We start from the raw sequence: 25,553 nt of genomic DNA, 5'->3' as shown, positions 1-25,553 counted from the left end.
AAACTGGGCACGAAAGAGAGACGGAGAACGAGTAAGATAGGTAGGAAGGGAGTAGTCGAAGAGAAGAGAAGAGAGAAGGAAGGAAGGAAGGAAGGAAGGACGCGGGCGTCTCGGCGTTCTGGCAGACGAACGCATCGATCCCAGGCGGGTCAAGCACGGAATCTGTCTCCTTCTCTCTCTTTCTATTCCGCTACTTCTCTTACCTTTCCCTCTTTCTCTTTCTCTTTCTCTTTCTCCTTCTCTTTCTCTTGCCCCTTCTGAGCCTTCTCCCCGTCACTCTCTTTACCTCAACCCCCTTTTCCGCTCTTCTCGCCACCAAACTCTACCACCCGTCCACCACCCATCCGACCACCCTACAACCACCTTCTCCTCCCATGCTGCCACCCTTCACCCTTCTCCTCAGGCCGCCCTTCTCGCCGTTACTGCGCGCTCGCCCCCGCCAGACAAAGACAAATTACGCTGCATTTTCAGAGCCCCAAAGAGCCCCACCGCCCTCCACCTCTTTCTACCTGCCTCCTTCTCCGCCACCCTCGATCCTCGTCTTCCTCCTTCCTCGGAACTCACCTTCTACCACCCTCGCACCACTTTCGTCCCTGCCCAGACCATCCCGACCGCCACCCTCTCCGGTCTACGAGACTCTCCGCTATGTAGGGCATCAAACGGGTGCTCAACCCCTACGCACTCTAAAGGCGTCTTGCCTATCAACTGCGACGTGCTTCTTCCTCCTCGTTGTTTCCGCTTCTACGGCTGCCACCGATGATGCGCGCTGCGATACCACCCGCCAACCAGATACAACGCGCTGCTTTCCAGAGGCCAACGCGTTTAATGAGTCGCGTACGATGCTCCGTCCTCGAATGCCCGATATAACAGGCCAACAAGAAACTTTCTTGTCCCTTCTCCTGGCTCAATCGTAAGCCAGCTTTCGTTCCATTCTCCTTGCTAATGCCCTGTGTGTCTCTTTCCCTACTTCGTATTGTATTTTTCTTAACACGAGATGTTGACGTAGTGGAGGATTCGCGAGACGAGACACAGACGTTTGCGTACCGATGTCGATCTTCCTATTAGCATAGTGGGAGTTTGATTATCCGTACTAGTCGTCGCACACGCTGTTCAGGAACTCGAACAGATTCGTTTTCATACGCGAACAGATCGTTCGTTATATGCTCAATCTTTCTTACAACAGTCGAGGATGTTCTTATAGCAGAGGTTTTACCGCATTTTTCTTTGATTCCCATTTTGTCTCTTTAACGCAATAGCTTTGAAAATAATTTGCGAGATACGTAACAACCGTCTCTATGTTGGCATTAATTTTGGTTTTAGCGTCATCTTTGTTTTATCGTATTACCATTGTTTGAAGAAGTTTGATTTTTAGAAAGATTTACGAGACAAGAGGCGTTCTATGTACTTGTAGAAATTAAATCGAAGGGGTGGGGATTGTCTTCGAGTGTTGGCACATTTACGGCCTCTCCTTTTGCATTTAGATATCACTGTGAAGCGATATTATCCTGCTCTGCCGAGTATTCTTTTTGTGTTTTCTAAAAACAGAGTTAACGAGATGTAATCTGCTACTCTACATATTCTATGTTTTCCTAAAAGTTTATGGAAATTCGGCTGGAAAAAGTGAATTTTTATCACTTCTATGTTACTTATATAGTTATGTAAACGCAATTTTAGATTATGATATTGTACTTTCTGAATCTGTATTTTACTTGTACTTTCTGAATCTGTATTTTACTTGTACTTTTGTAAAATAACTAAGCGATGGATCGAAGAGAATGGCAAATACAAGGTATGCTAAAAATTCTGATCATTAGTTCTCGCAATTGGAATAATGCGAATCGTGATAAAAAGAAAAAAAGATAATGAAATTGTTGATAAAATTGTTCGAATTTTTACTTAAATTGTGGTTGAGAGGTGTAAGACTGTTTCAAAAGAAAAATACGAAGACCTCTTAGCTCGTAAAAATTGTGCCGCCCTAAAACTCGGCGATTATATGAGACGTTGTCTCATGCATAATAAGTGAGTGAGAAATTAGGTATCTGAATATTAATAAAATAATAATTGAAGTACCTACAACACTAAATATTCATCGAAACGAAAGAGCCTACTGCAGAAGGAAGATACTAAAGGTGACTAACACCGAACAATTTATTTAAAAAATAATCTTACTTTTAAAAATATTGAAATATCTCGTACTCTGTCACGCTATCGAGCTAATACACAATTTCCGTTCTTGTACTACCTTCGTTCAGCTACATCATCCACTGAATATCTATCAGAGATGATTGCTTCATAAACAGAGAACCATTGTTTCGTTCGCTTCCGCGTGCTTCTCAGGGAATGTATCATTAAAGGGGAAAGCATTTTTGCCGCGAATTTAACGTGACGTGACGTCTTCCAGCGTGACATGGTAACGGCAGTATCAATATTGGTGATTCGAGCAGCTGCTCGTGCCTTACGCGTTCTCAGAGCATCTTACTCACGAAGGACTCCTCCTTAGGTCAGTGGAATTGCCGATAATGCAGGGTAGTTGTACCGGGGACGTCAATGGGGGATGAGAGCGCTCTAAGAGCATCTCGTCCAGGAGAAACGATGCACTAACCGCTTTCTCCTTAGGTCATCGCTACTGACGATGACACGTGAATACGTTAGGTCGATGACGACGGCCAGGGGTTGAGTATAATAGCTAAGTAACCGACCTGCGATCGGTTCTCGGCAGTACAATAGAATTTCGAATTTATTACGAAAGCAGATGAATATGTAAAAATGATATTAACTTATCTGTGTATCTTTTATGTTATGTTTTTCATCGTTTTGTTTAACAAGTATCAAATGTACGTAAAATTTAATAAATTAATCAGTTGTATTATGTTTGATAATTTTCAAAGTTTGCAAATTATATTTCATATTAATTTCCTTCTTTTGTAAAATGTTCGATTACATTGTACAATTTATGTAAGTTACATTGTATTCTACTTTTTTTAATATCGTGATCGTGAAGAGGAATTTCAAATATCTGCTTAATATTTCTTCTATTGCATGGATTTATACGGTATTGTTTTGTTGCTATCGGAAGAATTAATTTTTTCTCAAAATACCTATGGTAAATTCTAAAAAATTCATAGCGTTATAAAATTTCACAGTCTGCGAAAAGAGAGAATAAAAAATTTGTACGATCGAATAAGTTTCATCGCTAACATAAAATTTCATACCTTTTCCTTTTGAATGCGCGGTAAAGTGATTTCATAAAGTTAGGCAACTACTCTGATATTGTCCTCTTTCCGTGTTAGATACACCCTCTTATAAGTAACATCTTTTAATTTCTGACACTCGCAAACTATTTAAAACATCTTCAAACAGAACGAACTTTATCCAAAAAATGAGTTTACTTAGAAATATAAATAAAAACGCAATAAAAACACATGTACATATTTTTACTAATTTAAAAAAAAAGTCGATTAAAAAATTTGACATATGTTCTGCAGAATAATTCAGTATACCCACATATACGTATATATGTAACTAACATATCTCAAATACAATCTTCCTATTCAATATAATATTTTATACTAGATAAGATCTATTGAACATTACATGCAAGTATAATTAATGATAATCCGTACTCCATGTGGCTATTAAAATTAAAAAAAAACTTGAGGAACATAAGTCTACCGAAAATACAGGCACTTTTCTGGAAGGAGCGCCTGACACGAAACTTTACACTTCGCGCATGCTAATAACACTTAAAGAGCCAGTCACCTGGCCATTAAGAAAGTTGGATAGTCCCCGGGTGGTAGTAAGAGCACGTCGTGTTCGTGGCAGAAAAATGTCAACAATGGAAGTCCAGGAAAAGCGGGTCGAAGTGCGTTAATTAAACATTCCTGACGATGCAAGACGAGGGGTTGAAAGTCGGCTGGCTTGTGTTAAACCGCGAAAGATGGATGTAAACCACTTTCAAGTCCACCAGCCGCTTCACGGCCCTCGCGAACAACGGAGTTTTAATACCGCAACTGGGTGTGCACGATACACTCCGAAAGAAATCGTGTCTCGCCGTTTCCCATTGTTTCTTTGTCTGGTCGTAGATAAACCGTGAATCCACGATCAAACGTCAATGATCTCTAGAGTCTCTAGAATTTAGCGTGGTACTATTTTGTTAATATTTACAGATATATGCGTGTTATTAAATTTTTCAAGGCGTAGAAATAAAAATATCTTAGGAGACACATTTTACGAATAGATATATTTTAAAAATATATTTCATAATTTCTCTTACAAATTTCTATATTATCTTCTTTCATACAAAAGTACTCGAAAATCGAATTTTATTAATACGATCACTGAAATTAGTATAATATATTTACTGACGCGTATGTGTCTATTATAAAAACGAACATATTTTACAATTTCTTTCATTAAAATTTCCCTGTTATTTTTATTCCGTATAGAAACATTCGAAAGTGGAAATGAAAAAAATTCATGTCAACTTTATACCGATAACACGTTCGATGAAACAACAAAATTATCAAGGACGGGCTCGTGTAACGCATCTGCTCATTAAGAAATTCCTTGAAAAGTTCTCAAGCACTCATGCGCGGGAAATATAGTAGTAGCGGACGTTAAGGCACAGACGCTTGACTCGAGATGGGTGCCAGCCTTACCCTGCGACTGTCTTTAAGAGTTTCAAGGTAAACGATAGTTAGTAAACAATGTTTACGACGTTTTATAAAGTTACTAATCTCGTTACGCGTCATTATACATCACACCAACGCTACGCGTCTAGACGACCTAGGGCTACTCCGCGTCTCGATGTAGCGCCTCCCAACCTCTCTCTTTCCGCCCCTATTCTCCTTCTAATCGCATTGTCACCCAACGTAAACACGGTTATGGTATTAGAAGCGATATGTTTCGCAGCGGAAACGCGCCCGCGTCGTCTGAGCCGTACGCGGTTAATAATTTCGGAAAACGTTGGCGTGTATAATGGCGTTAACCTTCGCCGACCGGAATGAAATATGCGACGCGACAAATAGAAGCGTTACGCTGCTCTGTTTTGATACCTCGTTACGCCATTGTGTCTACTCCGGTAAATTCGGCAAGACTCTATTTGTCTCACAATTTACAAGTATATACGGGACCGACCTGTTTGCGAACTTATGGCAACGTGGCTTTATTAATACAATGGCGCAAGTGAGGGAAGGGGAATTTTGTAGATTAACTATAGTTACTATATTATGTAGATATACGAAAATTAAAATATAGAATTGGTAATTAATACACCGCAGATTTTTATATAAATTTATATTTTTAAATATACGAATAAAAAAGAAATGGCACTTGAAGGAAGATTAGGTTCATTCGCTAAAAATGGAATGAGAATTTTAAATTGGCGATTTTACGTATTTCTGCAGATTTAAGTTGTACACTCTTCTGATTCGTTGATTGATCAAAATGATCGGAGTTCTTTCTAATATCAAGTACGTTAATATTCTACGATACGTTATAAAATAAATTATTATTTATATTTCGTAACATATACATAATATCTTTAATTTAAAATATTCAATATAATCGAATAAAATTCGTTAGAAGTTACTTCTGATGTTATAAATCGTAATTAAACATTCGAACGTCGCTTCTTAGGTTTTTACAACAATAAATAAGATAAATTAATCTAATTAATTCCCTCTCGATCTGCCTCTTACAAAGGAATTAATATTTTACAAAAGTAAAATTCGAGCATTGGTATTTTTCTTCCAACGATACCTCGAAATTCCACTATCGCTACTGCACGAGAAAGATCACGCGTCGAACATAAAACGATCTAGAAATGAAGGAAACATCTTACCGCGAGGGTTAATATCGATCCACCAAGAATGTACGGGGAGCGGTATCTATACGATTTATTTACATCGATGCAAACAAAATTTGAAGACCATCAATCCCGACGGTTCGGTAAATTATCGAGCTAATTGCGGAAATACCAGCAAGTTACTTGAAACCTAATTCCGTCGACGATAGAGGGATGGCCGTGAACGCGGGATTCCCAAACAAGTCGAAAGCCCTGGCATTTAAAAGCCGTGGTACCGTTGCCGGAATGGTAGAAAACATTAAGATTTTTTGGAATTGCCCTAGGTTGCGGAACGGCTGATGGGCAAATGGGTAAAAGGGGATCGCAAGGGGGACATCGAAGAGGAGGACGGCAGACGGGACGAAGTTCTGAGTGCGTGTAAGTGTGTCTGCACTGGTTGAGAAGGTTGTAGCGCGGGGTGGTTTGAGGGCCGAAGGACGGAGGCAGGAGGACGAGAAGCAGTAGGTGGATGAGGAGGAGGAGGAGGAGGAGGAGGAGGAGAAGGAGGAGGAGGAAGAGTACGGCGGTAGGTAGCAGTGGGTGGCAAGCCGAGGGTGGTAAAGGAGTCAGAGGATGAGAAGTAGGAAGAGATGGAGGAGGGATCGGGAGTAGGAGGAGAAGGAGGAGGGCGGTTGGTTGAGACGCGGAGGTGCAGGCGAAGGAGAGAGAGTCCGTTGGGTTGGGTTGGTTTGCACCAGCACCACCAGCACCGACATGGCTCCAAGCGAAGGAGAGGATGGGGTAGGATGGCCGGGCCTCTGCTCGCTCGATAGAGGCGCGTCCCGTCGTCCCATGATTGGAAACCAAATCGCCGCACATCCATCCCCCTCCTCCTCCTCCTGCCTCCGACCCATCCTCTGCCTCAGCGATTCTCTTCCACCCCCGAGGACCCCCTGGCCACCGACTATCCACCCTTACTCTCAGTCCTCGCAACCCTATCCAGAGCTTACTCCCTGCAACTATCTCTCTCTTTCTGTCTCTCTCTTTATTTCCTATCTTTCTCTTTCCCTTTACATCCTCCCTTCCCTATCTCCCTCTTTTCTATATATCTGCTACACGCGCTCTTTCTCTCTCTTTATCACTCCCTTTCTCCATCTTCCTCTTGCGCCCTGCACAAACTAACTTCACCTTCCTCTCCGGCTACCTTCGCATCCACGTCCACCTCCACCACGTCCTAGCTCACCCTCCAGGGACGCTAATGTCGAGCTAAGTCCTTAAAACCCCTCAGCCGGAGGCCGGCGAGCCCGCAGACCGGAATGGCCTCCATAAGTAACCGGGTTTACACACCCCAAGACCCTATTTCTCACCGTGGAAAAACTGCAGTCAGCTCCGTTGCGAACGCCCCCCCGGTTCGCTACTCGAACCACCCTATAGCCCCGGTCTCGCCGATGCCGGATTGCAGATTCCGCCGGCGGGCCACGGTATCGACAGCCGCACCGAGACCGAACGACGCTCTCAAAGAAGATTAGGAAGATGAGCGCGGTGAAAAACGATGGAAATCTTTTCCGACGACTGCTTCGGCCGGTCCGGCCGTAGTCAGTTTTCGTTGGGCCACGGTTCAAACCGAACAGCGCAATGCGATCTTCGCGCGCCATTTGATTTCACATCGATCTCGATCGATAGACTCTCACCGGTCTCGCGTAGATTTGGAAGGATACTAGACATCGAAAATTTGAATTCCGTCGTATTTTTCATAGTTTCGTAGAAAAATCGTTTTTACGTAATTTGATGATTTAATACCTTTAGCGATTTAATCTGATGTATAACTTTTGGGATATGTTTTTAGGGTAAACACGATGTGGTGCCGAAGACGTATAAATTAGATATTTTTCAAAAATATACCAATGTAGAAAATAATTGTCGTATAAAGTCACGTATTGAAAATATTGAATAAAATTAAGAAATAGTTACGAGGAATTATTTGCACAATTATTTACGTTGCTTCAAATTCTTTACGTCGATTTAAAGTTTGTTTTACGTACAATGTATGCTACAACGTAAACCAGTTTTCCACCGAATCTTATTTCATATTATTTCCAGATTTTTAAATACGAAGAAATCAAATTTTTTTTAAATTGTAATAAAGAACAATTACAATTGGTACGTAAATGCTCAATTACCAAAAAAAAAAAAATAATATTGACGATTAATTAGATAACCGGGGCATCGCTGAATGCAATCAAAATGGAGAATCAGATAAGGAGATATAAGTCGTGTCGCTGTGTGGGAAGATTTTCGAACGATATCGAGGGTGCAAGTACTACTGTCCTACCTCACGACGAAACTTTCCTTTAGTGACGCTGCTACTTTCACTTTTGCTCGTAATGTTTATGCAGAACACCGAAGAAACTTTCTTGAGGTGCAAGTGTACCGGTAACTGCAACGGTGAACGTGGCGCGCGGGGGATGAAAGGGGCGCAAGAGGGGTGCACCGCGAGTATACACAGCGACGGAAGAAAGTTTGAATCGAATATCCGTAAAAGAGGTATTAAATCGATAAGTTTGTCGGGAGTCTTGTCACTTTTGATCCACGTCGATTCTCATTTTTAACGTTTAATTAGTGGCGAGTGATTTAGATCGACGTAATGATATGATAATGATCGATGATCTATACAAAAGCATAACTCTTTTTGTGTACTTTCTTCTTTCGTTTCTTCCAACATTTTTTACTTTTAGAGTGCTTTTTCCTCAAGACTCTTGTTGAATTATTTAAATAAAAGAATAAAAACATTTTTACCATTTTATAAAATGTTATAGAAATATCGTAGTTTATTATATGTTTATATCGACAAATCGAAGACTCGCAATTGAAATATGTTATAACAAACATTGTGTTATAAATAACAATTCGCACCTATTGATTGACAGTACATCGTAAGTAATATTTCGTGTTTATTAAAATGTTTTTAGAAACGAAACAACGAGCAACATCGACAAGCATACAGCAAGGAAAAGATATACTGGCATCGCTTCTGAAAAAATGAAGCAACGTCGAATAAAAAAATCATACCTTCTGTACCATTTTGTAATGCGCAAATTACGTTATCGTTCGAAGGAAATAGCATTGATCTAAATAAAAACTTGATCTCGATGAAACGTAAAATAAATATAGGCGACTTCGAATTAATCAGCCATGGATTTTATCGAAAATTAGAAAATTCCGAAAAATGTCCCTCTCGATACGTTCTATTTTCGCCATAATTCCATAATTCATCTATAAAACGAACCAATCCTTAAAATCCATATCCATAAAGAACACGTCCAATCCAATGAAAACCAAAGGAAGCAAAAAGGAAAGATTAAACCCGAAAAGAGTTGAAACGCGCGCGACGTACGTATTCGAGAGTGAACAGGCCACATCAGAGGATGGAGAGCGGTTTAATATAGCCGGTTTCTAAGCAGCCATTAAAATGCTCAGAGACGTGTACGAGGCCAGTATTACCGCGCGTCCGTCCCGTCTGATCATACCTTTGAATCCGGAGGACGACGACGACGACTGCGATGACGGGCCGGGGAGAGAGGGCTTTATACCCGAAAGGGAGATCCGTCGAAATCGTGCGGCAGCGTGAAACGCTGCTCTCCTTAAAGGTACCTACAAGCGATACCAATATGTCCGTCGTCGCGTCGTTAGTGACGTTACTGGATGAGCAAGCACGGAGAGAGAGCCCGGAGGCGTTGAATGCCCAGAGGCCCGTAGGATATGAGACTCTGTTGGCCGCAGGATCCTCCGCAAGAGCCAGAGGAACCAACTCGATGGAACGTTCCTCTACCTTCGGCAAAGTGTATTGACGGCTAGAGCGACGTTCCAGCTTACGCTAAGCGGCTGTCCTCTCTACCATTTACGCCATCCCTCTTTCTCTCTCTGTACAGGGTGTACGGAAAATTACGATACAGTTCGAAAAGGGACGATTCTTTGTAGAGAAATATAAGACATAAGCGAGAGATACAAGTATTCGTACGGTTGCGGCGTAGAAACAAAAAGAGATTTAATTTTCGTTTAATTTTTGAGAAATATTACACCGTATTTCGTATCTGACAATGTTCTCATCTCGTCTCTAGCGATTCGCATCGTTGAATTTAACAATGTGAAATTCTAAAAGACATAGTGAAACGTCAATAATAATTATTCGCGCTGTGTATCATTTTTGTCTCTAAATATATGTTTCCGGCAAACATGTATCTTGTCATTTTTATACGCATTTTCCAATTTCCCTCAAATTAAGCCAATATAATCGTTCCAGTCGTGCCTCGCTACAATGGGCGAAATTTCAATTGGACGAACGAAATATTTGACACGATACAATGTGGACTCTTCTGTATTAAGCGTGCGAATACTCCCTAGAGGCGATGTACCTTTCTCGATTTTCTCGAAAACGAGAATTCGTATCAAAAATTGTCATTCTCCTTTTCCGACTTACTTCATCACCCCCTTCCGAGTCGTACCACGATTTACCGTACACCCTGTATGTCTTCTATCCTCCTCCTTTTCTTCATCTATCTATCTGGCTGTCTTTGTCTCGCTCGATCGCACGAGTGTGTACTCGAATCTTAGAACGTTGGATGCGTGGTCCATGCATGTGTTTGGGTACGTGGGTGCACGCTATTCCAGAGACACGTACACATACAGAGGGACGTGGAACGAGCACGTAGCGGAGATTCACGTATACCTACACACCTATAGGATCGTGGACGAGCGCGTGCATCCGTCTCGTAGGTCTCATAGGTCGAACCTCCTAGGTTCGTGCTGGAATTACGTCACGCTGCGCCGTGGAGGATAGGGCACGGCAAAGTGGAGATAGGACGGGTCAAGACGCTCCTATCGCCTCGGATGGCTTCGAAAGGGTTAAAGCGCTGTCGTGACCTCCTTCTTCCCCGTGCTCGTTCGACGAACTTGCGCGAGAGCAGAAACTTCTTCACCCGACCGGCCGGATTTTCTTCGAACTGACATGACGCGACGCGGGCCTTTGGGAACCGACCACGGTTCCTCTGCTTCCCTCGGCCCCGCTTGCCCTTAAAGAGATAACAGCGACGACACAGTGGCTTTTGTTTTACGGCAGATTACTGCAATCGCGCGTCTCAGTTGTGTAATGGTATTCTTCTTGGAGGTGGGAGTAGACGACGGTGGGTAAATCGACGATTGGATCTGCTGATGCGATCAACTTGGTGAAAAATGAACCGACTGTTGAGAATTAGCGAATACGTCACTAGCGAAATTTATACTCGAGTAGTATAGAGAGACGTGCTGTGGGACGTGTGTAATCGAAAGTCGAAATTCATCTAAGAAAATACTTTAACGAATACGTTGATCAAAGGGACTTACCACGATATATTTTGTATTTGTCATATTTTTATTCTCTTCAATTGCTCTCAAAGTAACTTTGCTCGTATTCTTTGTCGTTCATCTAGAGTATTGTATCGTTTCTCTAAAACATCGGTTTCTATTTCTTTACGAGTCAATTAATCCTTAACAAATCAATCGCATGCGCATTGCTTAGACTATCGATAAGAAAAGAACATATAGAGTGTTACATTTTTTTACCATCTACTCCATACGCGTAATGATTAGAATGCTTTGAAAATGATAAGAGTATTCTATGTTATTCATAAACGTAATTATAAATAATATAAATAACTCAACTACAAATGATAAAACGTAATTATAATTTAATAATATAAATAATTGTAATAATTCGCAGAGGTGTCTCTAAATTTATGTACAGGAATTTTCTCCTCTGTCCAGTTCTTTACGATTTTTATTGAATCGACGCAGTCTCCATTCAGGTTGCTGTTTCGTACAAGATGTAATGATAAGCTTAACAGAATTAATTTTGTTACACGCGACGCACGTTGCTGGACGTTCCCTAATTATAAGATATGAATGCGTGTAGTTACTCTTGAATGCTCGTGAATTACTCTCACTTGCCAATGCGTATATTACCGTTGCTAGGAAAATTTAGCGTTTTCTATCGGGTAATGTAATATATTACAGTATAAATATTCTCTTGTTCCACTTATTCAAAGTCGTGCATTTTGCCAAGTACTTAGACACGAGTAAAGCAAAGTTTCCAGTCGGACGATGACTAATTATTAACGTCTGTTAGAAAATTAATAAAAAGAAATTGCGCGTATTTTCTTCAAATCTGTCCGATATAGCGTACAATTTATGATATCGGCTATAAGCTGTCATAGAGTTAGGATTAAAATACCGGACATTAAATTAAATTATCAAGAGTTCAGATCAAGTTAACGAATTTTATGGTACGATATTTCAATTTGTAAAATGACGTAACTAAAATGATTCGAGATCATACTAGATAGATAAGTAGATTGAGAGCAAGTTTTATTTTAATCTAAAACATAAGACGTAGAAGCATAAAAATTTATTGAACTATAGCCACGTAAAAACGGTACACTTCTACGTACCAGAACGCAATCCAAAAACCGACGATTAAATCGTACAATAGAAAGCATGCCAAAATTGACCCACAAAGCGTGTCGTAAATTATCTCGCCCTAATTTCATCCCCGAATATGCATTCACTCGGACGCAGCGAAACACTTGCCAACGAAACCTCATTCCCGAAAAACGAGCCCCACCCCGGAGCCAGCGGAGAAGCAACAAAAATCATCGCGGTTTCGATGTCCTCGATTCGAAACAAGCACGCAAGTTCGAACGCAGAGCAGGGGAGAGAGAGAGAGAAAGAGGGAGAGAGAGAGAGAGAGAGAGAGAGAGAGAGTCGACTCGAGTCCACGGCGATCGATCGAATTCGGTTTCGCGGCGAGCCGGCTTTGCCGAAAGAAACTAACGTAACGAAGCGATTACCATTTCGACGCGACGAATCCATCCAACGATTTTCGCCCGAATATCCCAGGCTCGAAGCTCGCGCAAGGCGAAAGGTCAGCGCGTGTCAGTGAAACGAAGTTCGCGTTCGTGCCGTTTCCATTAATGGCGACAGACGCGCGCGGCCACCTTAGTGAGGAAGCCACGCACACAACGTGCCCAACTAACTAACTAACGAGCGAACGAATGCGATTCGAGCCAATGCAATTCCAACGAATACAAACGAACGAGCCGACGAGAAGAAAAAGAGAAAGAGAAAGAACGCACAAAGGTCGCAGGAACGTTCGTTGCTTGTCTTCCCCCGCAATGACTAATGAGACGGTGATGGTTAAAGGGAAATACGCCTGAATTGTACTATTCAATTTATTTGAATTGCGAGTGACAAACGGCGACGTATGGCAAAAGTTCGTTTGAAGTTTCGTGTATCGGTCAACGGTAATTATGATAAATATGTTATAATTACGATGGTATTATATTCGTATAATATCACGTTCAAATTTTCCACAGATGCATTCAAAATCCGTCGCTTATTCGTGTCTTTCAAAATTTCATCAATAATATTAGTTTAATTAAATGCAAAAGGGTCCTGGGACACTTTTACGCACGATACCGCGATAGATCGAAATATATCACGCCATAATATCTAATTTTTGTAAAATGCATCTTATTTGTGAAGTTTTTAATGGTTCCTAGTTAGCTCACTTTTCCGTTTGTCTCTCCGTCTACGTGGAATTTTGTAAATGAAACTTTTACCCACTTCACGATCAGCTAACTTTCAGCTGAACTTTGAGACACGTTGCTCGCTTCCGATGACAATAGAACGTAATTTCAAAAAATTGATAACTAACATAAAATCCTGACGCGATCGTATTGCAGTAGTTTAGTTGCAATCTTAGCGCTTTCAAAGACTCTCTATTTGATCAAATAGATCTCAAATTCATGATTTCAGTCAAATATTCTTCCAGTTCTACCTCGCAATCATTAGAGAATTGCCTTCCTTGGCTTCGTTAGAAATTCTGCATCCAAAAAGTTCATCCAAGAGAACGGAAGAGCCGTTAGCCGAACGGAGGATACATCGCGAGGTTCTTGCAATTAAATCGTTTTTATTCTCAGTAATACGAGTTCGACGATCGAGTGATACTCTATTACATACTTACCGCATATATATACTCAACGTATACAGGTTCCCTGTATATTACTGTTACACTCAATTACATAATGATACCTAACAATGAAAATTATTTTCTTCCTTTTAGTATTTTTTAAAATAAAAACCATTAAGAAATTTTTTTCAATTTATACTCTTTTTCTGTCAATGTGATCTAAATCATTCGCATCGTCGAAAATATCTCTAGTCCGTGAAACTTATTGTATTTCAATCGTTCGAAAAGATTTAGCAAAATCTGGGTCACCGATGAGAACCGTGACAGTTAACGTGACAACTGGTATACTAACAACGTAGCCCCCTGGTTCTCGATGGCGAAGAGGATTACAAAGCGGAAGGAGGGTTACGAATCAGAGGGGCTGGGCCGCGGTAAAAGTGTGTCTCTGTGACACGAGGGCTGACGTTTTGTTGCTGTTCCCCTCGATACCCTTCCCACCTCGTGCTCGCCCTCCACGTGGCCCCACTTTCAACCCGCCCAACGTCACTCAGACGTGAGGCAGGTTAGGGTTGTCTGGTAGGGCGGTAGGACGAGTCAGCCGATGTGTAAGGGGGTTTTACGACCCTCGACTCGTCGGCCTGTGGATGGGGTTTCCCTTCGTTCCCCTCGGTCCACAGCTGTCTACGTTCTACCCCTTCGTATCTATCCCCTTGTAGGTCGACACAACGGGCTCCATTGGGGTAGGTCATGCTGGCCCCATTATTATATTACACGAGGAATGGAGCGACCCTGAGCAACTCCTTAGCATGGTTATGGCCGACGGCGGTGGCAAGATTTTTTCCTTCTTTCCGCCTACTCTGCGATTTCGTGAAGTTTGCGTTTGAGAGGAGAAGAGTCGGAAGTTTTCCAGGAAGTCCGGTAATGCGGTTATTGTTGAACGAATGGTGAAGTTTGCGAAATGTAATTGGAGTTTTGGCTTAACGACGTTAACGTCTTTTAATGCCTTTAAGTAGAATTATTCCGTGATCAAGCGAACGCTAATGACTGTGTTTATGTTGAATTTATGTAGAATTCTATAGAATTAGATTCGTTAAGAGGATTTTTGTAGATAGGCGTTTCTGCCTTTGTTTGTGTTTATAGTATTTAAGAATTATGAAATAGGTTCTACAAAGATTTGTATAAAGGAGGATTAGTTGCACTTATTATTCAAAATTAACACAATTATGCTAAATGAATACAATCATTTTTTTAACGATTATTACAATTCTTGGAATATCGGTTCGTAGGTTCGATTACGTATGTAACAAAAATGTAATACAATTTTTCTTTCGTAGAATTGTTTTATTCCATTGGTGATTCCATTCTTCCATAAAATTCTCTATAATAACTCGTGTCACTATGATTATGTGGCATTTAAATTTATCAATGATGACCTTTTTACGTTAGAGAAAATTGTTTGGGTTTTTCTCTAATTTAATTAAACCGACAGCTCTTTCGTGTTAATATTAGTAATTAAAAATAACCTATTAAAATGCTTAGTACAATATTTTTACTTCTCCATTCAATCAGGATTATTTAATCCTGTAGAGTAATAAATTTAAACGTACATGTATGTGTCAGTGTCCTTCAGAAGTTATAATATTAGGTTGTCCGGAAAGTGTCTTTCTTTCGCAAACATGTTTTTTACAACAGTGCACCTTCGTAGAAACGAGAAACCAAGTCTGTGAAATGTCGCGGTGTTCATCTCAACAGAAGAAAATCGATCGTACGTAATTCGACAAAATAATATAAAACGAAAAACGTTGTACGTCTACTATTTCCTCATAAAGCGAAAGAAACTTTTCGGACAACCTAATAAGTAAGTAGTAAATGAATAATGCAAAAAGTACAGACAATTTTCTTTGGCAAGCTATTTTAACCGGACGATTTACACTGTCCTCCGCTAATCTCTCGCTAAAACTCTATTAAGTTCCCTTAAAAGCTGTCGTTGAAAAAACTCTTTCCAAAGGCTCGTTCAGAAACTCTGCAACTAGACTCTTTTCCTAAACTCCAGCCAAAGATTCTTTTTCTATGATGTATCTATAAGTAGGTACTATAATCCGCGAACGCGTTATACAGATTCATATCTGTAACATAGTTATATATTTTTAGATGTATGCACAAATTCGATTTTGCTTATAGCGGTTAATCAACGATAAATTTATAATGACCTATTTTTTTCGTACAACTTCGATTCTCCTGTAGAATAAAATTTTCTTTGCATGTAAAAATAAATTTACATATTAGCTGCTACTTATTCCTTTCGTGACGGAAATTTCTTGCTTTTGTTTCTTAATTTCTTAGATTCTAATCACAAACTATACATTTGTTTCTTCATGTATTGTATTCATACATTTTTTCCATATATTGCTAATAATGGATCTAATTAATAACAGATTTCTTGCAAGAAATCCTTTTAGTTATCTCTTTCGCATGTTCACTACGTTTTCTTTGTTTATACTCTATCGATGGAGCCATTTTAACTTTTTATTAAATGTACACAAATTCATTCAATCACAAGCGAAATGTCACGAGCTGTGAAATCAAGTAACGCCAAGAAAAAGCATTTATTCGCGAAATAATTCTCAACGTTTCAAAATTCTTTTCTAGACGCCTCGAAAAACGTTATTCGTTGCTTATAATAAAGGAACAATCTTGTCTTCGTATCTACATTACATTTTTAACTACTATTCTACTACAGGACGTTCTAATTTCCAAAAAAAAGACCTAAAGGTAGTGAAACGAAATTTTGGTGCACGAAATATTCAAATTCCACTCTACATTCATAATATTATTTCCCAAATCGCTAATAGAAAATAAGAACACTAAAAGAAGACTCGACGATCCCTTCTACGTTTCCCGAGAAACTTCATTTACAAAGAACCGTCCTTTTCTCCGCGTATCTCCTTCTTTCTCGGTGTGACGCGTTCCACTTTAACGCCAAACAGGCTGAACTTCATCGAAGAAAAATCGCGCGCGGTAGAATCGATGAGGGCGGCGACTCGGTCGACCCTGTTTCTTTCAGCGGAATTTCATGAACGTCGGGCGAACGCTATCGAACGTGCCAATTCATGGCGTACGCCGGGAAAGAAGTGCAAAGATGTGCAGGAGAGACAACGACTGGAAAACTACGAAATAAATAAGGACAAAAGAAAGGAAACGCATGAGAAGACAAAGAGAATAGGAAAGGCAGAGAAAGAGCGAGGGGAGAAAATTTTTCGGACGTCTTGCTCGACCTTTCACAGCTAAATTGCCGACGACGAGGGATAAAAGTTTGGCGTGGCGGGCAGAAAACTCTGACTGGTAACGAGACGTGGAACAACGAATTCCGATGCAGAGTGATACACGGTCCTGGCCCAACGCCAGGGTTTACGCTGCAAAATTGCACTTCCACCTCGGCCCTCCGCCACCACCGACCCTCTTTTTCACTCCCCGCCTCTCCTCCCTTTTCGTCTCTCGCTGTTTCGCCGTCTCCTCGATAATGCAACCTGCCGAGATTCCGCTTATCTACGACACCGATGCCTCGTAGGCCACTGTTCGCCACGGTTTCGACGCGGTTGCACGAAATTCGGGCATTATCTCGGCCCCCTTCCAACCCCCGACCAACCCTCTCGACCCTCGCTACACCACCGTCCGCAGCGAATATACGCGACGAAGATGGATCGTAATTTGAATGCAACCGCACGAGGCTCACTGATTTCGTTCAAGGACAAATTTCGCAACTTTTACGAGCTGAACTTCCCGACGATAAATTGCGGGTACTTTCGCGGAAATCGCTTTGGAATACGAGCCGTGTCGCGTTCTCAGCCGGATTAAACGAGGTTGGTGATTGGCCTCGTGCAAACGAAGAATTGTCAGTGGTTAAGGGAGGGAGGGGGTTATTATGTAATGTTAGGTGCAATTTCGGCATGAAATTGGCACTTTCAGAGGCACTGATGTCGTGATAGTTGGACGTCTTTGTGTAAGTCGTTGCGCTATTTACATTCTTATACGGATTTCTAACAGCGTGATAGTTTCTTACATTATTTTACAATATCAAAATTTAGAAAAATGTTTGTACAGCTCGCTTTAACAATTTCGTTATTGGTAATTTTAACATATCGATTCTGGTGTTTCAATTCGTTAGCACGTTGCAGAAATAGTTCATTCTTCGATTTTCTCTACGTTTTTCATGGAAATCTTAGGGACTGGAATAGCTGAGATTCGAATTCTTCTCAAAGTCTGAATTTAGTCTAACATTCAGTCGATAGAATTTTGATCAAGCCTGCCACCGTTCGCGGAACTCAATTTGCAAAGGAAGTTTCATCGTTGAGCAGAGAAAATCCAGTGTCAACTGCGAGATAATACTCAAATTCCTCTCGAAGATATTGTCGTCATTGGCCCAGAATTATGACACATCGTGCATGTGGTGGAAAGTTTTGTAATTTCCCTTCGTCGTTCTCCGTTACAAATGTGGCCCGACTATCTAAAGTCCTAACGGGGTTGCTGGAATTATTCTCAAACTTGCGTTACTATGTATTTAAACAGTACCAAAAATTCCTTTGGTATCTTCCTACACCACTGCATTACAAAATATTAAATACTCCTTCTTGCAAAATATGTCGTATCGCAAAAGATTAATAAACACTTCTTCAGTTAAAATATAAGCCTTTCATTCTCGTAAAAAATTAAATATACAGGGTGGTTGGTAACTGGTGGTACAAGCGGAAAGGGGGTGATTCTACGCGAAAAAAGAAGTCGAAAATATAGAATAAAAATGTTTCGTTCGAGGCTTTGTTTTCGAGAAAATCGACTTTGAATTTTCGCTCGGTACACGTGCACTTTATCACGATGTCGAAAAATTCACGATATCACGAAAAATTAAAAAAAAAAAGAAAAGTAAAAAAAAAGTTTTATTCTATATTTTCGACTTCTTTTTTCGCGTAGAATCACCCCCTTTCCGCTTGTACCACCAGTTACCAACCACCCTGTATAATACTAGAATTTCACTGAGTGCCACGTCTTACGTCTATTCCTGAGCAAATAAACAAAGATTTTTTAAATATATGTCGGAGATGTAGAGACATCGGGCCCCAATATTTTGGTCTAAACTATTTATTATAGCTGTACTTAAATAATAGAACTTAGAAGTAGTTGTTGCGATACGATCTGATTATGTTTGCCCGAGATTTGTGACAGTGGGCTTGGGCTCGAGGTGACACAACTGGTCGCCGAACGTAGTCACGGTCACGGTATGAACGTTTTTACTTAACAATAGAAGTACCAATACACACGCTGTATTAACAAACAAGCCCCGGGCAGGAGCAATGACGGACGCGGGTCTGCCTAGTAACGGCGCCTGGAATTTTGTCGATATCCCCCGTCAATACGCAATTGACAAATGTGATTGTGTCAGTCTTTTATTCTTGTGATCACCTTGGAGAGTTTACACACAACGTCCTGTCAGTCAGTCGAAAAGATACCATGCGTCACAGCTAACGTCACTTTGAGTTTCAAAACATATTCAATTGTACAAAGAGTTTTCCCGTTGACCGTGGATTCGTTTGAGCCTAAGAACATTGTCTTTTTCTTTAGGAGTGTCTAATTACCACGTTAAATTGTTAAACCCTGTTAAATCAACACTTGTACATATAATCGTAAATATAAACCCCATTAAACAATTACGATGGCTTGTCCTAATGAAGATACGCAACGCGCCCCCGTGACTAATGTCAATCCGATAAACCCGACATACATATAACCTATGGGTAACACATAATCTTTGGGTTTAGGTAATTTCTAACAAAAACAAAATATATATACACAAACAAACCATAGAACTGTGACATTGTTCTTGTTAGATAGTATAATTTTATTAAATCAAACAACGATATTCTCATCCTAGCAAATAATTCGCTATCAAAGTTCATATTTGCAGATACTTCGCAAATATGAATTTTTCATCTACGCGTGTCGCTCTGCTGGTAAATTAATATTACGTAAGTGCGAAGGCAGATGACGTTATAGAAAATGAAATTATAAATAGTTACGCGCTATAACAGCAACGATATCGTATTAAGAAACCATCGGAAACATATCGACGAAAAACCAGGAAAGAGTACGAAAGAAAAATTTAACCGAAGCGACCAATGATCAAGAAGAATGCAAGATCGAGGAGTTTTGTGGTATTCTAAATAATTCAGGGCGCAGCTAGCCGTCAAAGACGGCGAACAAGAAAGAAAGTTCGCAACAGCGGCGTCTCCTGCGAAAAAGAAATGACAGACAGGAACGAAGCTGCGAACTGGTGCACCTGCGGAAAGAATAGCACGCAAAAGTAAAAGTTGCATGCGGCCACAGCGATGTGTTGCGCGCATTATCGATAGGGGGAAGGCGGAGTATAATGCTCCCGGCGCGGTCTAAGGCTTCCCCTTCGTTTCCAGCGAGTTCCAATGCAACTTCCAGCGTGTTGCAACAGAGAAGCCACCCCTCGTGTTTCCTCGGTAAACGCCATTTTAGAAATGGCAGCATCGTGCCAATTCGAAACGCATCGGCAATAATTAATGCGTTCGTTTTCTATGGAATTTTATTGCATCAAGCGATCATTTGGAATCGAAGCGAGCCCCTTTTTAAATGATACAAAATTGCCACTTTAGCTTTCTTCGTAGGATAATTGCTTCCAAGAAATGTTTGTAGGGGATTATTCGCGAAACGAAGTAAGACGTTTCAACCGTAAGGATATGATCGAGTTACGACTGTGAAACGTTAATGAATAGGCTGCAGATCTTTGTACGCTTAGGAGAAAATCGATGATGCGATCGAAAATGCACGTATGTTTGTAATCTTACATTATGCTTCCTTTTCTTTTTTTGAAAAATCATCTGAAACGACTTTGGCGAAAGGTAGAAACATTGTTTACCGTAATCGAAGATATTTGAATATCATGCGTTATAACGTGACGACGTAATATAACGATATAAATTACTCTTCCTTTGATACGTGTAAAATTTATTTGTACAAAGGGTGTTACTGGAAAAGCAACAAGAAAATTGTGATAATGTAGTTAAAGAAGTAGGTAATTCAGAAAGCAAAATCCTAGCCTTTGCGTCAAAGGATGAAGCTATAACACTCTTAAAGTGAAGAGGAAGTTCTGCTTCTTTATTAATTCAAAGGGATAAAGTTTAAGTATTTTGAAAACTTGCATGATCTAAATACGCAAAGGTACGTAATTCTCGTTCCAAATGAATCCAACAAATAGCAAAGTAAATTAATATGATTTGCGATTGAAATCGAAATTAGCCGAATCCATCGTTATCGTAACTACGAGACTCTGTGAAAATAATGCGAGTGCTTCGTTTGCTAGATAGCTTTTTCTCTTGCACCGTTATGAACGGAGAAGTGTTTTCCACTCGTGAAACGCTTGCTAGAAATACTGTTGCGAACAAGCAAGAGTTTACGAGTGAAGCAAATTTTCTTTATCTACAAACTTCGGAATTGTCGGCGAGCCACTTTTCCACTCGTCGAGGTAAACGACAATGAAATAAATTGAACGCTGGTCTCACCGATAATCCAATTCATTCGCTCAGTCTATAAATCTAATGGAACTTTATGGTAAACGCAGGAATCTAGTTTTTTAATGGCCCATAGAAAGTAAAGACGAGTGGTCGATGAAAATTTACTAGTCACGATATTACGATAGTTTTGTTGAAAGTTTATGATGAAATTCTCTACATGTTTAGAGAACGTTTACTCTACTATATCCTTACAAAGTGTTCCACAGTATTCTTACTTTATTAAGATTTAATATTTCGTGCGTAAGAACATAATCTTCTTCTCTCTTACGCTCAGCTATTTACTATCAAACAAAATCTGGTCTAAAAATAAGTACACCAATTCGCATTAATATTTGGACATACCGTACTATTTCTGTATCTGTTGCTTTCTACAACACTGTTAAAAATCTCTCGTACAATTAAACGCTTTTAAGAAGAAATTATTTACATATTTTCAAGCTACAATAAACGGTTCGTATTCTTTTGTACAAAGCAACAAACCGTGTCCGAATATTAATGCGACTAACTATATCTATAAATATATAGGAAATATTCTCTATTTGTATAATACAAATATAAGACAATAAGGACGAATAGAAAGAATTTCCAAAAAAAAGTCGACGAAAATTCGATTTTCTCGAGAACGAAAGCATCGGGTATTGTTTAGGCATCCGAATCTTATCGCAGTGAGATTAAGTTGCCGATAGAGAGAAAGGAGAATCATGGAGGTAGGACGCCGACGTGGGTATGCTAATGCAAGAGTAGCCTTCTGGGGCCTCGGAGCCACAGCCAACACGCGTTCCTGACCCGACGCTGTCACGACTTTAGAACAATGGCGTCGATATACATGTCTCATTTATATACACGTATTCCTCGATACGGCGTACCGCGGTGCACAACGTTCGCGTACCACGGACCAGAGAGATCTTCCTCGAACCCTCCGCCCGATAAAATCCCAGGAATTGAAATCAATTCGGCGAGAGCCGGGTCATCCATGATTTAACGCCCCGCTGATACCGAACAGTTCGAATTGTTTCGTTCGAACGTCTTTTTTGCTTGCAATGCGTCACATCGAACCAGGATAAGTTTGCTGGTAGAATATATAACGATTCGTTTACAGGTATTTCACTTCTATTTCTTTTCTATTTTTCTTTTGTGAAGTAGTTTCACTGTGAGAGGATTTGAAATATCGAAGTATCAGGTTATTTCGAACGTTTTTGTAGCTTTCGTTTCGTTCATTTTGTTTTTCCTTCCAGCGGTTTCTATAATATTCGATATACGTTTTTTTCATAATATACAGAAGAATATTAATTTTCTGTATTGGACAGATATTATTCGAATTTCTAAGAGAAAGAAACCGTAGAAAACTATTCTCCGTATCATCTTGTTTTGTAAATCGGAAAGGTAATTTCAACGCTTTTTAAGTCTATCTTGCTTGACTAAACGATCAAACACCTTATTTGCATTTATTATTTTAACGTTAAACGCACATAAGTCGAAAGAAAACTTAACGACGTATACGATTCCAATATCGATTCGATGTAAATCAATATCTGTATAGAAAAGAAAAAATTGCTAGTGGAAGTCCAGATCTTCCTGATCCTGTGAAAAAGAGAAGTCGAAGAAAGGTAGGAGATTCTGCAACTCGTTAACTGGTTACTCCCGATTACTAACAACGTTCTTACGGTGCTTGGAAACGTAGCATCAAAGTTACCGTAAAAATTTTAATAAGCGGTGCCCAGCGGGGCAATCCTACGAAGTTAGACAAGCGCCTATCGATTCCTTCGACAGGGAAGTTTTCCTTAAAACGAGGAACGAAAAAGAGAAGAGAAGACGGAAGAGGAGCGGAAAAAGTGTTCTTCGTTGCACTGAGAAACTGGAACGTGCGATCAGCTTATTATAAGTCAACCGAGGAAGAAGGCCACGACTGAAAAGTTTGAATCCCCCAGCTAAGAACGTTTCTGGGACAAGGGACTCTTGAGTAAACTCAGCCTGCAAGGAACTACCTGGTTCCAGAAGCGTCCATGGTTAACGAGCCTGAGCACCAGACATTTCGATGGACTCTCCTTTCGAATTCAATAAACTCCGATTTGCTTCTTTTCTTAAACAACTCGATCGCAATCAGGATGGGGACATCCATTCACTTTGCGTTACCTTTTAACTGGTTCTGTCTTTAACTTCTTTCTAAGCTCCCATTTATCGTTATTACGTCGTTATCGAGATTTTATGCACTATCGTTATACCGCGGATTTTTATGCATTTATAAGAGATGTAATGCTGCAAACAGAATATCCTATCAGAATGCATACACAGGTGCATGGTACACAGATATGTAGAAAATAAATGAAGCGCAGCAGTTGTTAGAATTTTTAATTAGTAAACTGAATCTCGTTAAACGTGTACCCAAAAATACCACTTTGCATAAAGTTTCACGGTCGACTTATTACGTTGCTTAACGTCCTAACTAGTGGAAAACCTTGTCTATGATCAAACATTCTCGCATCGATAATAAAGGATTATTATCAATCGAATTATCAAATTGGATTCGCGTTCGAAGTTAGTTTCCCGATTCTGGAGCGTTCATTCTCTCGTGATTGCACGTGTCACAGAGGAAAGAACGTCCTTGGACGATATTTAATTCGGCGATGGCGACAGCGTATTCGACGACTTTTGGCAAACGTTCTTTCTTTCGAAAATATCAGCCACGTTTGCCAGACGGAAATACGCTTGGCTCTGGGATACCCAGACGCGTAGATAAAAGAAACAAACGGATACGAGGCAGGGAAAATGAAACGAAGAAATATGAGAGACAGAAAAACCGTGCGGGACCGTGACGAGGAAGCTCTGCAAGATGGAGGGAGAGAAGAGGAAACGCGGATGGAGTGTATACGTCTTAAAGGAAACGCACTCGCCGTAAGCTGGGTACACGAGAATAGAAACGAAATAAACAGCTGGAAAACCATTTCGAGATAGGTAACACGCAAAAAGAGGAGAGGCAAGAGGAGGACCGAGCAAAGAAAAATGAAAACCCGAGGACGTACTTGAAAAGAAATTGCCTTCAATTCGCGGGTAAACATAGGGAGAATGTTGAACGCGAAGCAACACAGTGTCCATACAAATAGCGAGAAATCGTTGAGTTTTAGATTCTACGAATCTTTGGCTTTTTTAATCTTCCATTGACAAGAGCAGAAAGTTTCTAATCAACTCCGCTCTTTGTTGATCCTACAATTTCATTATTCAGATACATTATCAGTGTCCGACTTTGTGAAAAACAATCTACATACGTTTATCAATTTATTTGTTGCTGGAAAATGACGTAAATATCCGTAAATTTCAAGAGGAATTTTACCAAATGACATTTGTAATATCACTGCTGCTTTTTTCACTTCGCAGCTTCTGAGTCAAATACTGTTTCTATTTGGTAATCAACTGTAACAATTACAAGAAAAATATTGTGATTGGTCAATAGAAGAAGAAGACAATGTTAGACACTGTTTATCGATACAGTGCAAGAAAAGACGTTGAATCTTCATTGCTTGATCTCCAACCCCATCCGTTTCGTTATTCTAGTCACTGTAAAAGTTCTTTGTTTGCAGGAGGTTGAGTATACGTACACGCTCCAGACTGTAAAAATTTGAAAACGCTATTTCAAAGAATTTATCCCTAAAAGGAGAAGTTTTTCAAGGAAACTACGACGAAACGATCCAATAAATATCACACTGACAAAAAATAAATTCAATTCAATAAATTGCTACTTTTTACTCTTTCTTAAATTTTGTTCGGAATTTTTCGAACGATCCAATAATTGATCGAGTATACATATTAAAATATTTAGCAATAGTCTCTGTTCGTTTCTGTAAAATAAAAATTAAAAATGAAATACTTCATAACGACGTATGTGAGAATTAAATAGCTGATAGGTTCTTCGCATTTTCATTCGTAGCGGTTACGATACTTATATGTAACATATTTTATAAAATATAAAGTCGTTTCTTTTTCGAAAAGTCCGAGTACCGATTTTTTTCCACCGTTTCGACGAATTTTTCCGCTTAACCGAAGAACGTTTTTAATATTCCCACCTGAGGGAAATGGTAGTTGAAAATGTACCGTCAGCACAGTAACGCGTTTCAGACACACGATGAAGCTGGCCGCGATACTGGCGAAACTACAGAGTCATTTTCACAAAGAACGCGACTTA

This window comes from Bombus bifarius, unplaced genomic scaffold, assembly GCF_011952205.1.
Source record: "Bombus bifarius isolate JDL3187 unplaced genomic scaffold, Bbif_JDL3187 scf7180000007977, whole genome shotgun sequence".
Taxonomy (NCBI): Eukaryota; Metazoa; Arthropoda; class Insecta; order Hymenoptera; family Apidae; genus Bombus; species Bombus bifarius.
Note: the sequence above shows the minus strand (reverse complement) of the source record.